Source organism: Neofelis nebulosa, chromosome 6 (genome assembly GCF_028018385.1).
Source record: "Neofelis nebulosa isolate mNeoNeb1 chromosome 6, mNeoNeb1.pri, whole genome shotgun sequence".
NCBI classification, from domain to species: domain Eukaryota; kingdom Metazoa; phylum Chordata; class Mammalia; order Carnivora; family Felidae; genus Neofelis; species Neofelis nebulosa.
In genome coordinates this window covers 35320974-35337295 of record NC_080787.1, presented here as the reverse complement: position 1 = coordinate 35337295, position 16322 = coordinate 35320974, and the positions used below count along the sequence as shown (strand labels likewise).

The 16322-nt window shown below is 37.9% G+C and overlaps 1 long non-coding RNA gene across 1 annotated transcript in view; it reads right to left on the bottom strand.

Moving 5' to 3' along the window:
• The window catches only part of LOC131514011 (uncharacterized), a 22087-nt gene extending 7095 nt beyond the window's left edge, over positions 1–14992 (bottom strand). The window contains exon 1 of the long non-coding RNA XR_009262891.1: positions 14133–14992. This is a non-coding gene — a long non-coding RNA (uncharacterized LOC131514011). The remainder of the gene's footprint in view (positions 1–14132) is intronic.
• Between the last annotated feature and the right edge of the window lie 1330 nt (positions 14993–16322).

The following is a 16322-nucleotide window of genomic DNA, read 5'->3' as shown; positions in this document are numbered from 1 at the left end:
GTACTTGGCACTTGTTGTACAGTAGCACTTTCCTTCCAAGGAGAAGAAAAGAGAAATTGCATACATCTAGAAGACAAAAAAATCACACAGCTTCCATATGTTTCTTAAAAAAATATCTTGGTGTTGTGGTGGGTTGTGGATCTCTGTTACCGCAAAAAGCAACCTATTGAAACCTCTGTGTTCTGTATTGTGTGTTTAAACCCAGGCTGGGTTATTCTTAGTGCTCTCCATGGAGATTGTCTCCATCTCAGCCTCATTTTTCTGAATCACTTACTTCGAATCAGATGAAATCATAACTCAACCAACTTAAAAAAGCGAATGATAGAATATATACTGGAATTACAATCATTCTAATCCAGCAGCTCTTAAAATGTGGTCTCTGTACCAGCAGCTACAGCATCACCTGGAAATGTATTAAAATGCAAAATCTCAGGTTTGAACCCAGACCTAGTCCTGAATTAGAACCTCTGGATGGGGGTCCGAGGAATCTGCATTGTAACAAGACTTCCAGACAATCCTGATACACTCAAGTTTGGGAATGCCTGCTCTGATTCAACTGCTAGAACACTCACAGATAATATTCCACTTGAACCTATACTACCAGTGACTTCTGGCAAAAGCCTTTAGACAAAAATCACACAATAAAATACCATAATTTTCTTTCTTTCAAATAGCTCTGGATTTTCAGTAACAATTAACAAAGTTTGGAGCTAGTTAGGGAAAAGATCCAAGAAGCAAGCAGTCTCCCATTAAGGCCTGAATACAGTTTTATCTTACTTGACTTAAAAAATTTTTTTTATATTTAATTTTTTAATTTTAATTTATTTTTTAAGTTTACATCCAAGTTAGTTAGCATATAGTGCAACAATGATTTCAGGAGTAGATTCCTTAATGCCCTTACCCGTTTAGCCCATTCCCCCTCCCACAACCCCTCCCATAACCCTTTGTTCTTCATATTTAAGAGTCTCTTATGTTTTGTTCCCCTCCCTGTTTTGTGCTTCCCTTCCCTTATGTTCATCTGTTTTGTATCTTAAAGTCCTCATATGAGTGAAGTCATATGATTTTTGTCTTTCTCTGACTAATTTTGCTTAGCATAATACCCTTTAGTTCCATCCATGTAGTTGCAAATGGCAAGATTTCATTCTTTTTGATTACTGAGTAATACTCCATTGTATATATATACCACATCTTCTTTATCCATTCATCCATCGATGGACATTTGGGCTCTTTCCATACTTTGGCTATTGTTGATAGTGCTGCTATAAACATTGGTGTGCATGTGCCCCTCCGAAACAGCATACCTGTATCCCTTGGATAAATACCTAGTGGCGCAATTGCTGGGTTGTAGGGTAGTTCTATTTTTATTTTTTTGAGGAACCTCCATAGTGTTTTCCAGAGTGGTTGTGTCAGTTTGCATTCCCACCAGCAGTGCCAAAGAGATCCTCTTTCTCTGCATCCTTGCTAACTTGGCTTTTTAAAATTAAAAAAAAAAAATCTTAAAAAATTTTTATTGTGTGCTCATTTCTAGGCTCAGCATGCAATCACCCTCCTTATATCTCCCATCTCTGCTTGGTTTATCTAGTCTCTCACACTTTCTTTAATAAAAATTCCAGTAGAACCATTTTATTGTGTGTACGTGAGTACAGGGAAATGCCAATGTTTCTTTTTTGGTTTGATAGAAAACACTCACAAGTAATTTTACCTTCCTGTAGATGGAGACATTAACTCAACATTATCACAAGAACACTAAATTATTAACAAAGATAAATAATCAAGATTACAGATGTTTTACAGGATAAGGGTCGTTTTATTAGGTCACACCCCAAATCTTTGAAGTCTAGGAGTTTGAAAAATTATCCTTGTTAGAAATACCATTTGTAAGAAAGTTTTGTGTTAAAAATATATTGTTCTTCCCAGCTTTGGGGGCAGAAAAAAACATTTTTTGCTTTTTATCTTGTTGAGAGTATTGTCACCAGCATTTTAAGGTTAAGAGCTGAAATTTCATTATTGGCATTGGGTTAAAAAAAGAGGCAGACACTGTTAGAGAGTAAAATTTTATAATATGAAATGGAAAATGGCACATTAGGGTTACTTAGGCAGGGAATAAGGGACTTTTAACAACAGCTGAAAAGAAAGGAAAGTAACGAAGAGGAAGAAAAGTTAGAAAGGTAAGAAGGAAGAAAGCAAGCTTTCTTTATTCACAGGTGATATGATTGTCTATAGAGAAAACACAAAAGAATCTAAGACGTAAGAATTAGAGTTTAGCAATGTGGTTGGAGAGATACACAAAAAGTCCATTGCATTTTTCTACTAAACAAAAAAGTAGGAAATATGCTAAAGTGGTCCCTTTTGACAGTAATTCTTAAAGTCATCAGGAATAAATTCTCATAAAGAAAGGACATGCAAAATCCTAATGGGGAAAATTAAAAACATTGAAAGGCAGTGATGAGGCCCTGTATAAATAGATATTCCATAATCATGGTTAAGAAGCCTCAATACTATAAAAATATTAGTATTCCCAAATATGTTCTATAGCTTCAATATAATCCCTAGAAGAATCTCTACGTGGTATTTTATGGAGTTTAGACAAACTGATGTTAAAATGAAATGAAGTAGTATGAGGTTAAGAGGCAAGATACTACTGAAGAATGTTATTATACTGTCATTGAGACCATGCACTGTTGATGGTGGAAGGGTGTGTAGACAACTGGACCAATAGAATAGAATGGAAATATGGCATCAGGGCTGCTTGTATGTGAAGAGTGGGCATTCAAGATAAATGGGTAAAAAATATAATATTCAATAAATAACACTGGAGTAATTGAATATACATTCATCATGCCTAAAAGTAAATTCCAAATGAACAAAGTACTAAAATATTAAAAACAGAACATTAAAACTTTCAGATGAAATGGAAAAGAAATAACTATATGACTTTAAGATAGGGCAATATTTATTAAATAGAGCACACACAAATTTTTAAAAACATAAATATAGAAAGCAGCTAATTACAAACATAAAGGAAATAATTGATAGTAATAATAGTAGGAGACTTTAACACCCAACTTATATCAATGGACAGACCATCCAAAGGGAAAATCAACAGGGAAACAGTGACTTTGAGTGACAAATTGGACCAGATGGATCTAACATATAACATTCCATCTTAAAACAGCAGAATACACATTCTTTTCAAGTGCACATGGAACATTCTACAGAATACATCACGTTAGGCCACAAAACAAGTCTCAACAAATTAAAAAAGATTGATGTCATACCATGCATCTTTCCAACCACAATGCTATGAAACTAGAAATTAGCCACAGGAAAAAAATCTGGAAAGAACGCAAATACACAAATATATAACATGCTACTAAACAATGAATGGGTCAATCAGAAAAATCAAAGAGGAAATTGAAAAAAACCATAGAGACAAATGAAAATGAAACACAATTGTCCAAAATCTTTCAGGTGCAGTAAAAGCTGTCCTAATAGGGAAGTTTATAACAACACAGGCCTATATCAAGAATCAAGAGGGGTGCCTGGGTGGCTCAGTCAGTTGGGCACCTGACTTTGGCTCAGGTCACAATCTCACAGTTTGTGCATTTAAACCCTGCATTGGGCTCTGTTCTGACAGTTCAGAGCCTGGAGCTTGCTTCTGATTCTGTGTCTCCCTCTCTCTCTGCCCCTTCCTTGCTCATGCTCTGTCTCTCTCTCTGTCTCTCTTTCTCAAAAATAAATAAACATTGGAGTGCCTGGGTTGCTCAGTTGGTTAAGCGACCGACTTCAGCTCATGAAGCTTCATCTCACAGTTCATGAGTTTGAACCCCATGTCAGGCTCTTTGCTGACAGCTCAGAGCCTGGAGCCTGCTTCAGATTTTGTGTCTCCCCCTCTCTCTGCCCCTCCCCTGCTTGTGATCTTTCTCTCAAAAAATAAATAAATGTTAAAAAAATAAATAAACATTAAAAACATTAAAAAAGAAGCAGGAAAAATCTCGAATAAACAACCTGATGTAATACCTAAAGGAGCTGCAAAAAGAACAACAAACAAAACCCCAAACCAGTAGAAAGAAGAAAATGATAAAGATTAGAGCAGAAATAAATGGAATAGAAAGTTAAAAAAACAACAATAGAATAGATCAATTAAACCAGGGACTGGTTCTTTTAAAAGATCAACAACATTGATAAACCTTCAAACAGACTCATTAAAAAGAGAGAGAGAGAGGACTCAAATATGCAAAATCAGAAATGAAAGAGGAGAAATGACAACCGACACCAACGAAATACATAGGATTATAAGAGAATATTATGAAAATTGTATGCCAATAAATTGGACAACCTAAAAGAAATGGATGAATTCCTAGAAACATATAAACTACCAAAACTGAATCAGTAAGAACTAGAAAATTTAAACAAACTAATTACCAGAAATTAATTGAATTAGTAATCAAAAGGCTTGCAACAAACAAATGTCTTGGACCAGATGGCTTTACAGGGGCCAAACACTTAAAGAAGAGCTAATACCTATTCTTCTCAAACCATTCCAAAAAATAGAAGAGGAAGGAAAACTTCCAAATTTATTCAGGGAGGCCAGAGTTACCCTGATACCAAAACCAGATAAAGACACTACAAAAAAGAGGGGTACAAGCCAATATCTCTTAGCAAATTGAATCCAACAATTCATTAAAAGAGTCTTTCACCACTATCAAGTGGGATTTATTCCTGGCTTGCAAGTGTGGTTCAATACTTGCAAATCAATCAATGTGATATATTATATCAGCAAGAAAAAAGATAAAAACCACATGATCGTTTCAATAGATGCAGAAAAAACATTTGACAAATCCGTTCATGATAAAAACCCTCAACAAAGTTGGGATAGAGGGAATGTATCTCTACATAATAAAAGCCATATATGAAAAACCCACAGCTAACATCATACTCAATAGTGAAACACAGAGAGCTTTCCTCCTAAGATCAGGAACAAGGGTGCCCACTCTCACCACTGTTATTCAACATAGTACTGGAAGTTCTAGCCACAGCAATCAGACAACATAAAGAAATAAAAGGCATCCACATTGGTAAGGAAGAAGTAAAATGGTCACTATTTGAAGATGACATGATACTATATATAGAAAACCCTAAAGACTCCACCAAAAAACTGCTAGAACTAATAAATAAATTTAGTAAGGTCACAGGATACAAAACCAATTCACAGAAATCTATTGCATTTCTATACACCAATAATGAAGTAGGAGAGAGAGAATAAGAAAAAATAATAAACTACTTAAGAATAAATTTATATATTTATTTTTTTATTAAAAAATTTTAATGTCTATTTTTGAGAGAGAGAGAGAGAGAGAGAGAGAGAAAGAGAAGGCACAAGCAGGGGAGGACCAGAGACACAGGGAGACAGAATTTGAAGCAGGCTTCAGACTCTGAACTGTCAGCATGGCGCCCGACATGGCTCGAACCTACGAACTGTGAGATCATGACCTGAGCTGAAGTCAGATGCCTAATTGGCTGAGCCACCCAGGTGCCCCACATAGAAATAAATTTAAACAAAGAGGTGAAAGGCCTGTATCCTGAAAACTATAAAACAGTGATTAAAAAAGTTGAAGATGACACAAACAAATGGAAAGATATTCCATGCTCATAGTTTGGAAGAACAGATATTGTTAAAATGTCCATACTGCTCAAAAACAAGGTCATCTACAGATTTAATGCAATCCCTATCAATATGCCAATAGCATTTTTCACAGAACTAGAACCAACAATTCTAAAATTTGTATGGAACCATACAAGACCCTGAATAGTCAAAGCAATCTTGAAAAAGAAGAGCAAAATTGGGTCTATCACAATCCCAGATATCCAGACATACTACAAAACTGTCCTAATCCAAACAGTATGGTACATAGACATAGAGGCCAGTGGAACAGAACAGAAAGCTCAGAAATAAACCCACAATTATGATCAGTTAATCTTCGACAAAGGAAGATAGAAAATGCAATGGGAAAAAGATGGTCTCTTCAACAAGTGGTGTTGGGAAAACTGGACAGTTGCATGCAAAAGAATGAAACTGGACCACTGTCTTACATCATACCTAAAAATAAACTTGAAATGGATTAAAGACCTAAATATGAGAACTGAAACCATAAAAATCCTAGAAGAGACCCCAGACAGTAATTTCTCTGACATTGGCCATAGGAACATTTTCTAGATATGTCTCCTGAGGCAAGTGAAACAAAAGCAAAAAAAAAAAAAAAAATTATTGGGACTACACTGAAATAAAAGGCTTTTGCACAGCAAAGGAAACAATCAAGAAAACTAAAAGGAAGCCTATGGAATGGGTAAAGGTATTTGCAAATGACATATCCAATAAAGGATTAGTATCCAAAATATATAAAGAACTTATACAACTCAACACCAATAAACCAAATAATCCAATTTAAAAATGGGCAGAAGACCTGAACAAACATTGCTCCAAAAAAGACATCCAGATGGCCACTAGACACATGGAAAGATGCTCAACATCATTCATCATCAGGGAAATGCAAATCAAAACCATAATGAGATATCACCTCACAACGTTCAGAATGGCTAAAATAGAAAATACAGAAAACAACAAATTGTTGGTTAGGATGTGGAGAAAGGGGAACCCTCTTATACCGTTGGTAGGAATTCAAACTGGTGCAACCACTGTGGAAAACAGTACAGATGTTCCTCGAAAAATTAAAAATAGAATTACCATATGATCCATTTGGGTATTTATCCAAAGAAAATGAAAACACTATTTCAAAAAGGCATATGCACCTCTATGTTTATCGCAGCGTTTTTTTTACAACAGCCAAATTATGGAATCAACTCATGTATCCATCAATAGATGAATGTATGAAGAAGATATGGTGTATATATACAATGGAAATATTCCTCAGCCATAAAAAATGATGAAATCTTGTCTTATGCAACAATATTCATGGATCTAGATGGTTTAATGCTAAGTGAAGTCAGTCTAAGAAGGACAAATACCATATGATTTGATTCCTATATAGAATTTAAGAGGAAAAAAACCCAAATGAACAAAGGAAAAAAGAGAGAGAGACAAACCAAGAAACAGGTTCTTAACTATAGAGAAGAAACTGATGGTTACCAGAGGGGAAGATGGTCAGGGGATGGGTGAAATAGGTGAAAGGGATGGAAAGCACACCTATCATGTGAACACTGAATAAAGTATAGAACTGTTGAATCACTATATTGTACAGCTAAAACTAATATAACACTGTATGTTAACTATATAGAATTTAAAAAGAAATATAAAAATAAAAGAAAAGATTAATAAATCTGGCCACATTAAAATTAGAAACTTTTTTCAGAGTACACTCTAAGAAAGAAAACCCAAAAGCCACAAACTAGGTTTATTTGCATCACACATAATTTACATAGCATTATATTCAGAACATTTAACAATAATCTAAGAGAAAAATAGTCAAAGACATGAATATGGATTATAGAAAAGGAAAGACAAATGAACAATAAATACATTTAAAAATATGTCCATCATAATTATCAAAGAATGGTGAATTAAAACTGCCCTTGAAATCACATTTAAAAATCACTAGATAGACAAAAATCAAAATACCTAACATTATCAAGTTTACTTGCCAGGGACTCAGGGTGCCAAAGTGAGAGAAATTTACTTTGACTTTCTGCCAAAGCAGAGAGAAGGTGCCATGTCCAAGGATTTAAAAAAAGAGCACAAGAACAAGCAGGGAACCAAATGTGAAAGTAAACAGTAAGAAAAATGCTTTGGGCATTGAAGTGAAATAACTAAACACTTAAGATTAAGTGACCCAGAGGCAGAGACTTTTGAACTCAGAAATGGGCCTGGTTTGCCTATTAGTCATGGGTGAGCAGTGATTCCATTGTTAAAATGCCAAGGATTTCTAGCACAATTTGCTGGGAACTCTGACCAATGATGAAGAAGACTATGTCTCTCCTGGAATTGGCATGAGTGAGAATCAAAGAAAATTAAATAAGGCACAGCTGGGGAGGGAGCAACAGAAGATGAGAAGCAAGGGTCATGAACCAGGGTCTAATAGGACACATTCGAGGATTAAACTGCTGTTCAGTCTGGGCAGATTTTATATCCCAAGGGAAATAAATTTGTGGGGTCATGGTGGTACCCAGTCATAATGAGGTGAATCTGGCCACCTATTTCAAAGGATCCCTGTAAAACTGGATCGGTGGCTGTTAGAACCCAAATCTAGCCACCTCTAGGGAAAAGAAACAGCATATCACGGGTGAGAATATCCAGATCTTACACGTATTGGCCCGATTGGAGCTAGGGATAGGCTAGAATTAAAAGAAAAATGGGCAAAAAAAAAAAAAAAAAAAATGGGCAGAGACCCAAGAGTCAAAGATGCAGCCTGGTCAAACATGTTGGACATTAGGTAAGGATGCTGTATCCCACTTGTGGTTACTCCTTCAGAATGCCCTTGCCTCATTTTACCCAGGGAGACTTAAAGAGAGGAATGTATGCAGATCCAAGGTATATTACTATAATTTTATTTCACATAAGGAAAAAGTATGTATTTTTATTGTCGGTGTGTGTATCTCCTCTCCAAATTCTATCATTCCAACCGTAATGGACTCCAATTGTTCAATTTCAATAGTCCTATATAAATGGATACAGGCCAGTTTATAGAAAAACAGGTTATAGGAGAATGTAAGTAGAAAAACATCACTCTAAAGAGCATGATATGTATCATGTGGCATTTAGTGAAGAAATCAAACCTTAGTCTGAACTAATAAATAAATATTTGTTGGGCTACAACATTTGATTCTCAGCTTCAGGACCATTTCCTTTTGCCCTTCAGTGTCAGACTGATAATGATTGTGATTCTCTACTACCACCTAGTGGAAATTCCTTCATTTAAAAAAAAAAAAGTCCTATTTCTTATGATTTAAAAAATTCCACAGCAAACACCTGAACTTGTTCTTTTATTTTTTAATTTTTAAAAAGTTTATTTATTTATTTTGAGAGAGAGAGAGACAGCGAGCACAAGCTGGGGTGGGGCAGAGAGAAGGACAGACAGAATCCCAAGCAGGCTCCGCACCGTCAGCACAGAGCCCAATGCAGGGCTCAAACCCACAAACCCGTGAGATCATGACCTGAGCCAAGATCAAGAGTCAGTTGCTCAACTGACTGCACCACCCAGGCACCCCTGAACTTGTTCTTGTTATAGAAGGTTCAAACCATACAGAAGAGTGTGGGGTAAAAGTCCCATTTTGTCACACTCCCCTGCCATTTCACTGCTTCCCAAGGGTAACTGCAATGTTAGGGATCTGCTAGGACACTTCCTGTGCTTCCACATATTCAGGTGTATGGCAGGAAAAATTCTGAGCTGTCAACTGGGGATTGTTTTGTCTTTCTAATTTTGAGGCAGATAAGGCATTTCCCTTTCATGCCTTGGGTGACCACAGCAGACGAATGATGATCAAAAGATTAAGCTCTTGAATTTAAAATTTAGTTTTGAAAACCATGGTAGAGGCAAGATGTAAGAAAGGCTTAGATTAGTAAATGTCTGAAGTCAGTGTTTATGCTATAAATAATAGATTTATGAAGGACTCTTAATGAAGTCAGAGCCAGTTTTCTTGCCTTGGAACTGATACAGAATCCCTGGGCTGAGGAGACGGTGCCAGTCTAGGGGCCTTGTGCCCTATAATCCCTTAAAACTGTGTCACAGATGATCAGTGCTCCCCCACACTTAGATACTTTGGGCATATAAGGACAGGACCAGAGGGGGGGGCATATTGTCTCTCATTACAAATTTGAACAAAATAAAAATGTTCCCTTTTAGTTTATTTATTTTTTTAAGAGGGAGAGAAAGAGAAAGAGATAGACAGGCAGACAGACAGCTGGGGAGGGGCAGAAAGAGAGAGAGAGAGAGAGAGAGAGAGAGAGAGAGAGAGAAATATCCCAAGCAGGCTTCATGCTATCAGCTTGAAGCCAGTCTCAGGGCTTGAACCCATGAACTGTGAGATCATGATCTGAGCCCAAACCAACAGTCTCATGCCTAACTGACTAAGCCACCCAGGCATTCCTATTTCTAACAGTTTCTAAACTGCTTTTGCTTAATATTCAATAGAATGGGCTGTCATGCATTCTGGAGAAGGAAAAATCCTGGTGAGAGGAAAGACAGGAATAAGAAGTTTTTGAGAAACAGGGTGCTAGACACCCAGGCACTATGATCAAGAGTCACGGTTAATTACTCTTGAACAATGGATGGAGAGAAGTTGACTTGTACTGCTGTGAAGCCAGTTAAGAAAGCCAGGTGCCTTACTTTGGTCATTGGTTGAAAACTGCTTCCTGACAAAAACAGACACGTAGGCCAATGGAATAGAATAGAGAACTCAGAATTGGACCCACAAATGTATGGCCAACTAATCTTTGACAAAGCAGGAAAGAGTATCCAATGTAAAAAAGACAGTCTCTTTAGCAAATGGTGCTGGGAGAACTGGACAGACACATGCCGAAGAATGAAACTAGACTACTTTCTTACGCCATACACAAAAATAAGTTCAAAATGGATGCAAGACTTGGAAACCATCAAAACCTTAGAGAAGAAAGCAGGAAAAAACCTCTCTGACCTCAGCCGCTGTAATTTATTACTCAACACATCTCCAAAGGCAAGGGAATTAAAAGCAAAAGTGAACTATTGGGACCTCATGAAGATAAAAAGCTTCTGCACTGCAAAGGAAACAATCAACAAAACTAAAAAGCAACTGACAGAATGGGAAAAGATATTTGCAAGTGACATATCAGATAAAGGGCTAGTATCCAAAATCTATAAAGAGCTCACCAAACTCCATGCCTGAAAAACAAATGATCCAGTGAAGAAATGGGCAGAAAACATGAATAGACACTTCTCTAAAGAAGACATCCAGATGGCCAACAGGCACATGAAAAGATGCTCAACGTCACTCCTCATCAGGGAAATACAAATCAAAACCACAATGAGATACCACCTCACACTGGTCAGAGTGGCTAAAATGAACAAATCAGGAGACTATAGATGCTGGTGAGGATGTGGAAAAATGGGAACGCTCTTGCACTGTTGGTGGGAATGCAAACTGGTGCAGTGGAGGTTCCTCAAAAAATTAAAAATAGAACTAGCCTATGACCCAGCAATAGCACTACTAGGAATTTACCCAAGGGATATATATAGGAGTGCTGATGCATAGGGGCACATGTACCCCAATGTTTATAGCAGTGCTTTTAACAATAGCCAAATTATGGAAAGAGGCTAAATGTCCATCAACTGATGAATGGATAAAGAAGAAGTCGTTTATATACACAAAGGAATACTACTTGGTAATGAGAAAGAATGAAATCATGCCATTTGCAGCAATGTGGATGGAACTGGAAGGTATGCTGAGTGAAATAAGTCAGTCAGAGAAAGACAGATATCATATGTTTTCACTCATCTATGGATCTTGAGAAACTTAACAGAAGTCCATGGGAGAAGAGAAGGGGAAAAAATAGTTACAGAGAGGAAGGGAGGCAAACCACAAAAGACTCTTAAATATAGAGAACAAACTGAGAGTGGATGGGGGGTTGGGGAGGGGGAAAACAGGTGATGGGCATTGAGGAGGGCACTTGTTGGGATGAGAACTGAGTGTTGTATGTAAGCCAATTTGACAATAAATTATATTAAAAAAAAAGAAAACAGCTTCCTGGCATATGAATTCCTTGTCCCTTCTAGTTCACTGTGAGTAGGTCAGTGGCTTCCACAGCTTTGGAGAAAGCCTTCAGGAAAGAGATGCAAATGTTAGGAGTAGGAGCCCAGCCAGTGAGCACTGCAGGGTGATGGCTTAAAAAATATGGGCAGGCATTGGTAGCATCTGCAACCTCTGTTCTGTTTCTAGTTGGAAAACTCTAAGAAGGGCCTGTGGTCTCTACAATCGGTATCCTCTTCCATCAGAATTGAAGAGTTTCCTATTTTAATTTTCTTGCATTGTGCCCAAGCCTTCAGTACAATCATATTAAATGTTACCATCTCACATTAGAAGTTCCTTCCTTAGTAAGGACAATGCCTGGGGCCAAATATAGGACCTAATTTGCTTGGGCTGCCACAACAAAGTACCACAGACTGGGAAGCTTAAACTACAGAAAATTGTTTTCTTACAGTTCTGAAAGCTGGAAGTCCAATATCAAAATATCAGTGGGGTTTCTTTCTTCTGAGGTATCTCTCCTTTGCTTGGAAATGGCCATCTTCTCTCTGTGTCTTCACATGGCCTTCCCTCTGGTGTATGCCTGTGTCCTAATGTCTTTTCTTTATAATAGGGTATCAGTCATATGAGATTAGGTCCTACCCTCTTGATCTCATTTTAACTTAATTACCTCTTTACAGACACTATCTCCAAATACAGTCACTTTCTGAGCTATTAGGAGTTAGGACTTTAACATGGGAATTTTGGGAGGATTGGGGGTGGGGGTGCGGGGAGCAGGGATACAATTCATCCCCAAACAAAGGACAATAGGCCAAAGAGAGAATCATCCTCTCCATCTCCATTCCTTTTCTCTCCCAAAGGCCAAGGAGAGGAAATAAATTGGATCATGGGATTTTGGTGGTCCTGCAACTCAAGACATATTTGGCTTCACCATGAACAGTGAGCAATAGCAGAACTGAGAACAATGGTCTAGAACTAGACCACACAAGGGTTGGGCTAAATTTTCCAGGCTTATTTGCACCCAGAATTCCAGGTATAATTTTGGTTCACTCAAACTTTCTGTTGGTGCACTTCCTAAAAATATTTTGAAAAATTAAAAATATTTTTAAAAACTATATACATCTTACTTATTTTTAAAATTAAAACTTTTATTTTGAGATAGTAAGTTCATATGCAGTTGTAAGAAATACTAATAGAACACTTTCTCCCCTTTCTCCTTCTCGTTTTCCTTTTTGACGAGAGAGAGAGAGAGAGAGAGAGAGAGAGAGAGAGGTCGGGGAGGGGCAGAAAGAGAGGGAGAGAGAGAATCCCAAGCAGGCTCCACGTTCAGTGCAGAGTTTGATGTGGGGCTTGATCCCATGACCCCGAGATCATGAACTGAGCTCAAATCAAGAGTCTGATGCTTAACTGACTGAGCTACCCAGGTGCCCCGAAAACTCTATTCTTTACTCAGTTTTCTCCAATGGTAACCATCTTGCAAAACTGTAGGCAATATTACAACCAGGATATTGACATTGATACAGTCCAGATACAGAATATTTTCTTCACTCCAAGTGTCCCTCATCTTGCCCTTTTATGGTTCATCCCACCTTTCTCCCACATCCATCACCCCTGTAACCACAGACAACCACTAATCTTTTTTTTTCACTTCTATACTTTTGTCATTTCATGTTTGTTACACAAATGGAATCATACAGTATGTATGGCTTCTACTAACACCACTCCAACAAGGGTAGGCGAGTGACCTTCCTTACTGCCAGGTAGGGGTAGAAGTGCAGGTTCCCCATTCATCCTCTATTGACACCCCAGTGGGGACTTCATTACTGGAATGGGAATTCTGATTCCCCATTCAGTGTTCACTGATACCTTCTTGGCTGGTTGGGGTAAGAGTGCATCTTACTACTTCCCACCTGGGTATTATTGACGCCAAGATAGGGGTGGTGGTGGTTGCTTTGTTAGCTCTGGGTGGTGATAGAAATCCTGACTCTGCACTAGGCATTGTGTGATACCACCCCAGAGGGGCCGGGAAGAGGTGATTCATTATTGATGGGGGATAGAAGTCTAGGTCTCCAATTACACCGTGAGGGTTGGGGGCTGGACCCATTTCCACCAGAAAGGGATGAACATTCAGGTTCCCTACTCACGTTCACTGATGCCACCCTGATGTGTGTGTGTTATGTGGGAGGGTTGGAAGTCTAAGCTCAATTGGCCTTTGCTGGTGGGGGTGGAGTCAGATTTTCTGTGGGGTTTGGCTGGAGTAGAGCAGTTGTCTAAAGTTTTCTGCCTTGCTAGGCTGCCCCCACCTCCTTTTTTCCCCTTGACTTTTGGTGTTTCTTGGTTGCTGACTTTTTGAGCTCTAAGTCTGAGATACATAAGGCAAAGGGGAATCTCAGGGAACTCACCATTGCGTGATTCCTTGGGTCCTGAAGTAGCTAGCCAGCCTAGTTTCTCTTCACCTTTCAGAGTCTTCTTATATTTGTTTTATGATAATGTCCATGGTCTTTAGCTATTCCTTTAGCAGGAGGAACAGGAAAAAGTACATCTACTCTCTATCTTGGAAGCAGAATTCTTCTCCCCATACATTTTGAAGTTGACAAGGAAATTCTCAGTTTTAAGTTTAAGTATATGTAAATTTATGGTCAATATTGGCATTTGAAAAAGAAAACTGTTAAGTCATTTAAAAAATGTATCCAAGAGTTTATACCTGGCATCTGTTTCATAAATATAAACATTCAGATTTTTTTATTAACTTGTTTTGTTTTTTATTTTTTAAAATGTACACCCAAATTAGCATATAGTGCAAGAATGATTTCAGGAGTAGATTCCTTTGTTTTGCATTGTTTTTCTTTCCTCCAGTTTCATTCTCAACTTGCCTAAATTTTATCCTAAATCTAAACATGCAAAATATTTTGGTTGAAAGCCATATTTACTTCTCTGCAAAAGCAAAATCTATAGGGATGCCTGGCTAGCTCAGTCAGTAGAGTACACGACTTTGATCTCTGGGTTGTAAGTTCTAGCCTCACGTTGGGTGTAGAGATTACTTAAAAATAAAATCTTTAGGGGCGCCTGGGTGGCGCAGTCGGTTGAGCGTCCGACTTCAGCCAGGTCACGATCTCGCGGTCCGTGAGTTCGAGCCCCGCGTCAGGCTCTGGGCTGATGGCTCGGAGCCTGGAGCCTGTTTCCGATTCTGTGTCTCCCTCTCTCTCTGCCCCTCCCCCGTTCATGCTCTGTCTCTCTCTGTCCCAAAAATAAAAATTAAAAACGTTGAAAAAAAAAATTAAAAAAAAAAAATCTTTAAAAAAAAGTCCAACAGGGGCGCCTGGGTGGCTTGGTCGGTTAAGCGTCAGACTTCGGCTCAGGTCATGATCTCACAGTCCGTGAGTTTGAGCCCCGCGTCGGGCTCTGTGCTGACGGCTCAGAGCCTGGAGCCTGTTTCAGATTCTGTGTTTCCCTCTCTCTCTGTCCCTCCCCTGTTCATGCTCTGTCTCTCTCTGTCTCAAAGATAAATAAACGTTAAAAAAATTAAAAAAAAAAAAAAAGTCCAACAAAATCTATCATATAAAGTTTCTGTTGCCATAAATTTCTAAGAGTTAAAATGTTTCTTTTGTTTGACTTATTGCAATTGGGTATGTACACAACAGATCAAAACAGTATAAATCTATTACACATTTTTATAAGTAATTATCACCCATAAAAAAGTAAAATTATCTTGGCAATGAATCTCTTAATGGGGTATATGGAGCTTTTTCCAATTAAAATTAACGTATCTGTGGATAAATAATACCTTTTTCTAAAATGAGACAAAATGTAGCATCAGTTTTATTTTGAATTTTCCTTTTATATACATAAGTACTTGGAAACTTTTTTTTTTTTTTTTTTTTTTTAAATTTTTTTTTTCAACGTTTTTTATTTATTTTTGGGACAGAGAGAGACAGAGCATGAACGGGGGAGGGGCAGAGAGAGAGGGAGACACAGAATCGGAAACAGGCTCCAGGCTCCGAGCCATCAGCCCAGAGCCCGACGCGGGGCTCGAACTCACGGACCGCGAGATCGTGACCTGGCTGAAGTCGGACGCTTAACCGACTGCGCCACCCAGGCGCCCCAGTACTTGGAAACTTTGTGCACATAGGTAAGTAGGTGGTAATGGATGGAATTTTGCTGTAGCAATTTTGCTTAACTGTTTAAATTTTTGCATACTTTTATTTTTTAAATCACATAATGAAGCATCCTCAAAAATTATTTTAAATAATGTAACAGCTGACAACTTGGTTAAATCCTCTTTCTATTTTATTGGAAGCAAATTATAAACCACCTGACCTACAAAAAGAATTTATGGCGGTGGGGGCTGGGAGAAATGGGTGAACTAGTTTTGTTTTGTTTTGTTTTGTTAGTTTAAATAAACTGAATTTTAAGAATTGAAAAGGTAAAAGGTATGTTTGTGCTGTCCTTGACATAATGACCTCTTTGGTCCCTGTTGTTGAAGCCCACAAACTTCACAACTGAAAATTTTGATCTCATTTTATGGCTTTGAATCAACTTTATTGAGGTATACTTTACATAAAACAAATGGAAACATTTGAAGTATCCCGTTT